The sequence below is a fragment of the Sciurus vulgaris genome (genome assembly GCF_902686455.1).
Source record: "Sciurus vulgaris genome assembly, chromosome: 12".
NCBI classification, from domain to species: Eukaryota; Metazoa; Chordata; class Mammalia; order Rodentia; family Sciuridae; genus Sciurus; species Sciurus vulgaris.
In genome coordinates, this window is record NC_136473.1 from 114,792,017 (window position 1) to 114,799,858 (window position 7,842).

Consider the following 7,842-nt stretch of genomic DNA (forward strand, 5'->3'; position numbering starts at 1 on the left):
AATAAAAACGAGGGAACGCAGCCCCGCAGGGCACTCTTTCCGGTGGGCCTCCGCTGGCTCCTCTTGGGCAGGGCAGCGCTTTCTCCAGGAGCTCCCACTCTGTCACCTGGCCCTCCATTCTCTAAAGGACAGCAGCCCCTTCTCTCAAATCTCCCTCAGCTTTAAGCTAGTAGGTGTGGTTCAGTATCACCCCGAGGCCAAACTGTCCTGTTTAAAATGTGAAGACTGGGGGGGGGGGGGGGGGTGCGGAGACCTGCTGCGCCCCGGGGGCACGGGACACTGCTCCCCACAGCCAACCGCAGCTCAGCTCAGCTCTCAGCTCAGCTCAGCTCTCCTCTCCTCCTCCTGATGGGTGCCAGGCGGTGCTTCCTTCTGGAACCAAGTAAACCATCCAACCCTCAGTTACAAAAAGACAGGGGCTTAAAATCTGATCAGCAACAGTTCTACAAAAGGCAAGGCCAAGGAATCTCCCTGACCACACGGATGCCATCCGGAGCTTTTCCTTATCTTCCTACACTAAGCTAATTACTGAGGTTAAAAATGCAGTGTGCTTATAAAAGTCAGGCTGCGCCCACAAAGCCAGTGCTTACTAAATGTTAGCATATCAAAGGGGAGAAAACATTGCCATCTTAAAGCAATATTCTTAAAATTCTTAAAGCAAATAAAAAGGAAAGAAACGCCTATGAGAAATAGCACTTCTTAAACAAGTTAGGTATAAAAATGTTATTATAACCACAGTCTTTGGAGCAGTACTAAGAAAGTCCATCTTGGTTTTGTTTTTTGAATAAATAAAACACATAGCAAACATTTGTTCCACGTTCACCAAGTTCATTGTTCTTTGTTAGAGCACAAATAACTTTTAATTGAGGACCTCAATTTAAATAACAAAGGTCAAAAGCACATAGTAGAGTGCTATTCCTCAATCAATGCGGCTGCAGAAAAATTTAACTCAAGGAAGCACAGAGACCAAGATCAGGCCAGTCGGGTGAACGTGCACTCACCCTAACACTGCGATCTGTCGATGCACCCTCTGTGCGAAGTCCGACAATAATCCGGCGGCATGAGAGTTGGTAAGGTATGCTTTTTAGTTTTCAAAACAGAACAGATAATGCGCTCTCCAGATTTAATCCACATTAAATATGCTTTAGAAACAAAACTTGATATTTTGACAAACCCACTCACATTCTTTAGACTTATTTCTGGACTCATTAATTTTTACATCGTTAATCATTGCACTGCAAGAGCTAAGTCAACTAAGTGTCAGGGTATGTAGTGTTGCTCAAAAAAAATCTACAAACAGCAGGGTGTATGGTTACCTAAAGGAGCTTTTTAAACTGCAGCTGATTCTGTTACGAATGAATGACACTGGGCGAAACACAGGACTAACAACACAGAGTATCAGGCGTCCACTGGTTTCCCTCCTAAGAACAAAATGCTGGCGACCTTGAGAATACCAGTCCTCCCTCTAAACTTGTACCTTCCGCATAGCGTCAGATGATCCAATCTGTATGAAGGATGAATGATTTCAGGCAAAACTAAAAATCTGTCTATAAAGAACAGCAGGATTTGTAGTGACTTTCTGTGGAAGGCGCCCTTCTCTGGTGATGGTATCTTTCAGTACGTATCTAGGATAGACTAAACTGAAAGAGTATTTCTGATACAGTAGCAATCCTTTCATATACTCTTACTAAATACTACAAAATTCCAAAAAAATACATAAATTCTTCTGTACCTGTATTATGCACCAGCTTGGGGTTGACTGATGCCATGGCTACTATTTTAACAGCTGAACATTGCACCTCAAAAGTTCTGCCATCTATACACAGAATGGTGAGGACTCCGGAGAGATGGCAAACTGCCTCTCAAGTGAAGGGTCTGTGATGGAGTGTCCTGAAGTCAGAGGAGGAGGATACACTGGGAGGGAGGTAGGCAGGGTGAGAGGGTCTTAGAATAATACTGCTTAGGAGTGTATATTTTAAGATAACTACTATACCTTGTCTATCCTTGATCCTAACCTTGAATAACTGCATGTTCATGCAAAATACATTTCTACTTTATAGGAAGATGAGCAGTCTGTTAGGAAAAGCATATTCTTAGGGGAAGATCTGAAGACATCTCTCAGAAGTGCTATTTTATTTGGTAAGTCTTTTGGCGACATCACTGTATGCTATTTCAACCTCCTTATCGCTGGGACAGGTGTTGGTAAACTTGTCCCTACTATAGGCATTGGTTAGGTATCTCCAGATGCCAGTCATTCCTTTGGGAATATCAAAGTTGCGGTATTTTTTGGCCACCACCTTGACGATGTGCAGCTTGGGCAGCAGGTTGCAATTGGCTAATGTCATTTCATTGCCATCCAGAAATTTACGTGTGGAAAACTTAATGTCCTCCATGCTGTTCTCATCGATTTCGTCAGGAAGCGGGGAATTCAGGTACTCGTCCAGTTTCTGCAGTGTTTTCAAGAGTCCCCTCTCGAGCGCTTCATTAGCCTCTGGCCTTGAATTCTTGATGTAAGCAGAGAATTTGGCAAAGATGTCCATTCCAGCAGTATTTGATTCTGGGTGTTTTGGTGAGAGCTTTAAGTACTTGGGAGGACATAAGACTTCTTCAAGAAATTCCTCAATCTTATTTACATCCGTTTTGACTTCACTGTTGAAAGTTATAAATGGTGGGTGGGTCCCGGGAGCCAAGTTCTGCAGGTCTGCAGGCTTCCTTCACGAAGAGCTCGATGAGGGGCTCTTTGTCCTCCTCCTTCAGCCCGTTCGGCGGCATCGACAACGCCATGGCCGGCTCGGTTGGGCTCCGCGAACGGCGGCGCGGCTGCTGCTCCTGCTCCGGGTACTCTAGCTGCCGGCTCCGCCGCGCTGCGCTCGCAGGACAGTCCCGGCGTCGAGCTGGCCGTGGCCTCAGCTCCTCAGCACCGCCCCACGCCCCACGCGCGACCGGATGTATTCTAATTTCACGATGAGTTGTTTGTGACTGAACTGGAGGCTGGGAAGCCCAGGGCTGGTGGCTGTGCACCCAGCAACCTGAAAGGCAGCCTGCTGGCCGTGTGCTCATGGGGAGGAGCTGAGCGTGCTTCCAGTCCCACTGTAGAAGCCTTGGCCTTGGTGGCTTAACCACCTGCCCAGTACAGTCGCCCTGGGAGTTAGGATCTTAGTATGAGTTTGGGGAGACACAGTTTCCTGCCACAACAGAAGGGGAAGTTAAGAAGTGAGGCCAGTAAGAACAGCACAGGTCAGAGAATGCTTGGGAGGATGCCATTTCATTTCAGAGTAGAGACCAAGTAAAGCAGCAGCTAGAAGCAGCCCCTACTGGACAAGGCCTTTCCTTTAGCTTAGAAAAGGGAAGGGCAGAGAGAAGCAGCAGAGCTTGGAGAGAGAGACTCTCCAGAAGCTCGCTGGGAACTGCGAACTGGGTCCTGGAGTAGTCCGCCTCACTGCTGGGCCAGCCATATCAGGGTTACCTGGAGAGCTACTTCTCAGTGTGCACTTGAACTTCCCAAACCCAGGGATCCTGACTCAGCTGGTCTGGGGTCAGGTCCAAGAACTTTGAAAAGCTGAGCTCCACACATGGTTTTGACACAGAGCGGGTAGAGAGCGTGGAGGAGCTGAGGTGGGCGAGCCAGTCCCGGGCCTGCGGCTCCTCCCGCTGTCTCAGCCCCACTGCTGTGGGAGCTGCACCCAGGGTGAGGCGAGTCTAGGAACCAGCTGGTGAGACGTAAGGCCTGGTGTGCTGTCGCCTGGGGCTGCCACAGGTGCAGGCTGGGTGACGGACAGACCGGTTGCCTCCGCTCTGGAGCTGGAGGGCCAAGATCAAGGTGTCAGCAGGCCGATTTCCTCTGTGAGCTGTGGGGGTGCCCATGTGGCATGGTGCCCCTGAGCTAGTTTGCTGGCTTTGCTTGGCATCCACTGATGTATAGATGTCCATCTCCAGTCTCCTCCTCCACCTTGCATTCTCTCCTGAGCGTGTGTGTGTTCACACAAGCATGCAAGTCCAAATTTCCCCTTTTTATAGGATGCCCATTATATTGGATACGGCCCTGCCTAAAGGTCTCATTAACTTGATTACCTATTAAATACTCTGTTCCAGAATACAACCACATTCTGAAGTCCGGGGTTAGAGCTCAGCCTCTCTTTTGACAGACACAATCCAGCCCACAAAGACGGGTTGCCAGCATCAGGTTCTGTGAACAGCCTGAGGGTTCAAGCCAGGACACATGTGCCTGCCCCTCAGAAAAACAGCCTGTGGCTCTAAGTTTCCTTTTCTGGTTGAGCACTAATTACTCAGGGACATGCTGAGTGCAGGTGGCTCACTTTATTTTCCTTAGAAACAGCTCTTCAAAAGCACTATCTGGATTTCTTCAGAGAGAACAAACAGAAAGTTACTTGAATTGGTGATGGCCTCACGGGAAAGTAAGGTTCCACCTGACAGAAACGATTGTCCTAACTTACCCACTGGTGTGTCTGTCGTTTCTGTAGGTCTGTATTTAGTGAGTGTAGGAAGATAAACTTGGAACAGAGGAACCGTTTAGAAACAACTTGGAAGTGTGCGCAAGCCCTGAATTGCTGGTGACATGCTGGTTTGTTGAAGGGGTTGAAGAGGCTGAAGAGGAAGGAGCCTTAGCCAGTTCTGCAGGAAGCGACACACAGGCTCCGGAGTCCCCAGGGCCACTCTGGTGGCTTCACTCTGTTAGCACCGAGGACTAGTGTCCTTGCTCAGCAGCTGACTGAGGACAGTGGAGCGAGAGGGTCCATAGTGGAGGGAGAAGCAGTGGCTGAAGAGCCCCTCGGCTCCTTGCAGATCTCCCGTGGCACACAGAGCAGCTGGGAGAGGCCCAGGGGCCCCTGGCAGGAGGTGGGGAAGTACCCAAGTGGGGCGGGCGGGGCGCCTGCTCTGGGGTGGGTGTCAGGAGGAAGGAGGCTTGCACCCTCGCTTTAAGGCACAAGGTAGAAAATACCTGGACACCATGTTGTACACCTTGATCGTACACAACAAAATGTTCTGGAGAAAGGACTACTTGGAGGGGAGCAGTCATGTCCTCCTCTCTCCTGTGCCTCTGATGAGCATCTGGTGTGGATTTGCAGCTGAAGCTGCTGTCAGGTTTGTCCACAAGCTGGGCGAGTGTGGTCAGTGTGCAGCTGTGCACCGTGGATCCCGCAGCTCTGTGAGCGTGCGCGTGAGTCTTCAGTCCTAAAGGACTCCCCAGAGTGGTCTGCCGGGGAGCATTTATATAACTGAGCCTTTCTTCGTTTCCATTAATGTTCCAGATTCACATTTGTAAAACTCACAGTTTGTTTCCAGTTAGATAAGAGTGACCTTTCCCTTGCTCCAGCTGAGTCTCCCAGATGCCTCAGGGTTGCCTCTCAAAGCACCTGCAGTCTTACCAGCTGCTGGAGAACCAAGACTGAGGCGAAGCAAGGCCAGGAAGCTCATGCAGGTCACACACATGTCCATCCCTGGGAGACATCAGGACAGAGACCTCTGTAGCAGGAGAGCAGGTCATGCAAGAGCACAGTGGAGGAACCTGCCTCTCCCAGGCAGGACAGGTGGGTCTGAGGCAAGGTTCAGAACGTGCCTCCCTCCCATGCTTTCTGCAAGGGTGGGCCCCCCAGAGCTCGTTGATGTCCCTCACCCTGGAGGAGCAGAGCCCAACGGGACTCACGTGCACACATGGAGTGGCTTGGCAGCTGTGCAGAAAGCAGTCTGCACTCTTCTGAAAGAGAGAATGGCAAGGCTCAGTTCAGAAAGGCTCATCTCTGCCACCTCTCAAAACCACGCTTGAGCCTTAACCTAGAACCCTGAAGACACCACTGGGAGGGAGCTGTGTCTTCTTACCCTCCAGGTAGGAAAGAACAGCCTCGACCCCGTCAACCCCATCAGGGGAGGCTGCAGCCCTGCTCAGGCGGGCGTGCTGGCCGCCTCTGCCTGGACAGGCACTGCACAGGCTCATGGCACCGCTCTTCTGAGACTCGGCCCTCTCCTGATCCTGTGTCTCCTGATCCCTGTCTGCTTGGTCTCCCAAACCCACACCCAGCACAGGGAGTCCGAGGCCTTCCCCCAGAGGGAGCACGGTCGGCTCTCCTGATGCCACGGTTGTTCTGTCGAGGCGGTAGCTCAAGGCCCCTCTTGCTTCCTGCAAAACCTGTGTGGCTTATTCTCGATCTAGGTCACTAGCAGAGCGGGTTGTTTTCCTATTTTAGAGTCACATGTTTTACGTAGGATCTGTGCTTCTGTTCAGAGTGCACCAAAGCGAATGCTCACAGTAAGCTGTTTTTTTCCTGCTGAAGATTTGCAGGCAGGATGTAGCACTTACTTCCAGGATAACCCCATAGCTCACTGTAATTGTCTCTAAGGGGGTTGCAGGCAACTTTCAGGTAATTCTTCATGCTCTTGCATTTTTTCTAAATCACTTTAATATACTTAGATTACTTAAATAATTAAAGCAATATTTAAAGTGTTTGTGCTTTCACTAAAGGGTTTTTTGAAATAAAGGAAAATTCTCCAGAGTGAATTATAAGTGGGGAACTAGACTAGAGACGTTTCTGTTTTCCCTCAATATACTTTCCATGTTACTAACGCCAACTCTCTCGCTGCCCAACTGGAATTAAATGAAAGCAGAGACACCGGCACGTCTCAGATGCTGCTCCGGCAGAACAGCCTGTGAGCAGGGCCTGGGCAGGAGTCTCCTCCTTCCTCGGTACAGTTGTATCTGCGTCCGGAAGTATCGGAGCATCCCTCACAAGATGAGATGGCTCTTCCGCGTCGGACCTACTGAGTTCCGCATCGACTGGGACAAGGACCGGTGGGTGAGGAAGGGAGCCAACCTAAATGTTCCCCAGCAGGGAAGCCATTTCCACTGGGGTCCCAGGGCCTCCACTGGCACAGCTGCTGCGCTTTTTGTCTTCGGAATCTACTCGTGCAGCTGCGCAGGCTGCACGTGAGGCAGAATGCAGTCCTGTGGCCTCTGCCACCCTGCCTTCACGTGGACTGCGGGCCTGGAGACGGTCCACAGCGCTGCAGCCCACGCGTTTCAACGTCCACCAAGCCAGGGAACCACCGCAGGTTGACCTCTCCTGTCATTTTAAATCATTAATTTCTTGTAGTTGCTGTTTATAAGCAGAAGTTTTGCATTTTTCTCTAAGCCTAAACCCAAAGATCCCTAATCCAGTGATACTTTCTTTTGTGATACTTGGTTTAGGACTGTACTTAATATTAAGTAGAAGCCAATGATGACGTTCTGTTGGACGGTTCTGTAGGACATGGGCAGGCGAGGCTGTGGGGCAGATGTGAAGTGGCCATGGCCACGAGCTGGGGCAGGACTGCAAGCAGGTCAGACAGAAGAGAGCTGAGAGACGGGCAGCCACAGCGTGGCATCTTAACCCGAGAAATGAGGTCGGATTAGCTTGAGGCAGTCACTGAGCACGCCCAGCGATACTTGGTCAAGAGGGATGCTACCTGGGAACATCAAGGAGCTGCAGGGACCCCAGCCAGGGAGCCTGTGGCCAGGGAGAGACTGCACTGGACTGAATGCAGAATGGGCAGACGGGACTGTCAGCAGGAGCAGGACGGGGCCCTGGATGGAGATTACTAAGGCAGTCGCGGGGTGAGGGGCTGGCCAGGCCAGGCTGTCAGACACCACTGGGGACAGCAGGGGAGGAGGGCCCTGGTCAGAGAGCCGGGATGGGCGTTTCTGGCTGGCTGACTTTGCAGGGTTCTGTTGCTACACCTGGGCCTCACAGCTGGGCCCAGCAGAGGGCGCAGGAACTTGACTGGGGACTCTGCCAGAGCCAAAGCACAATTCAGGTTAATGCAACAGCACTTCTGGCACTTCCAAGTCTC

The 7,842-nt window shown here is 50.9% G+C and overlaps 1 pseudogene across 1 annotated transcript; it reads right to left on the reverse strand.

The window, feature by feature from the left end:
• Nucleotides 1–1,368: 1,368 nt before the first annotated feature.
• LOC306641641 (chloride intracellular channel protein 4-like) lies at nt 1,369–2,937 on the reverse strand (annotated as a pseudogene). Its single transcript has one exon. The product of its transcript is annotated as a chloride intracellular channel protein 4-like (transcript).
• Nucleotides 2,938–7,842: the final 4,905 nt, after the last annotated feature.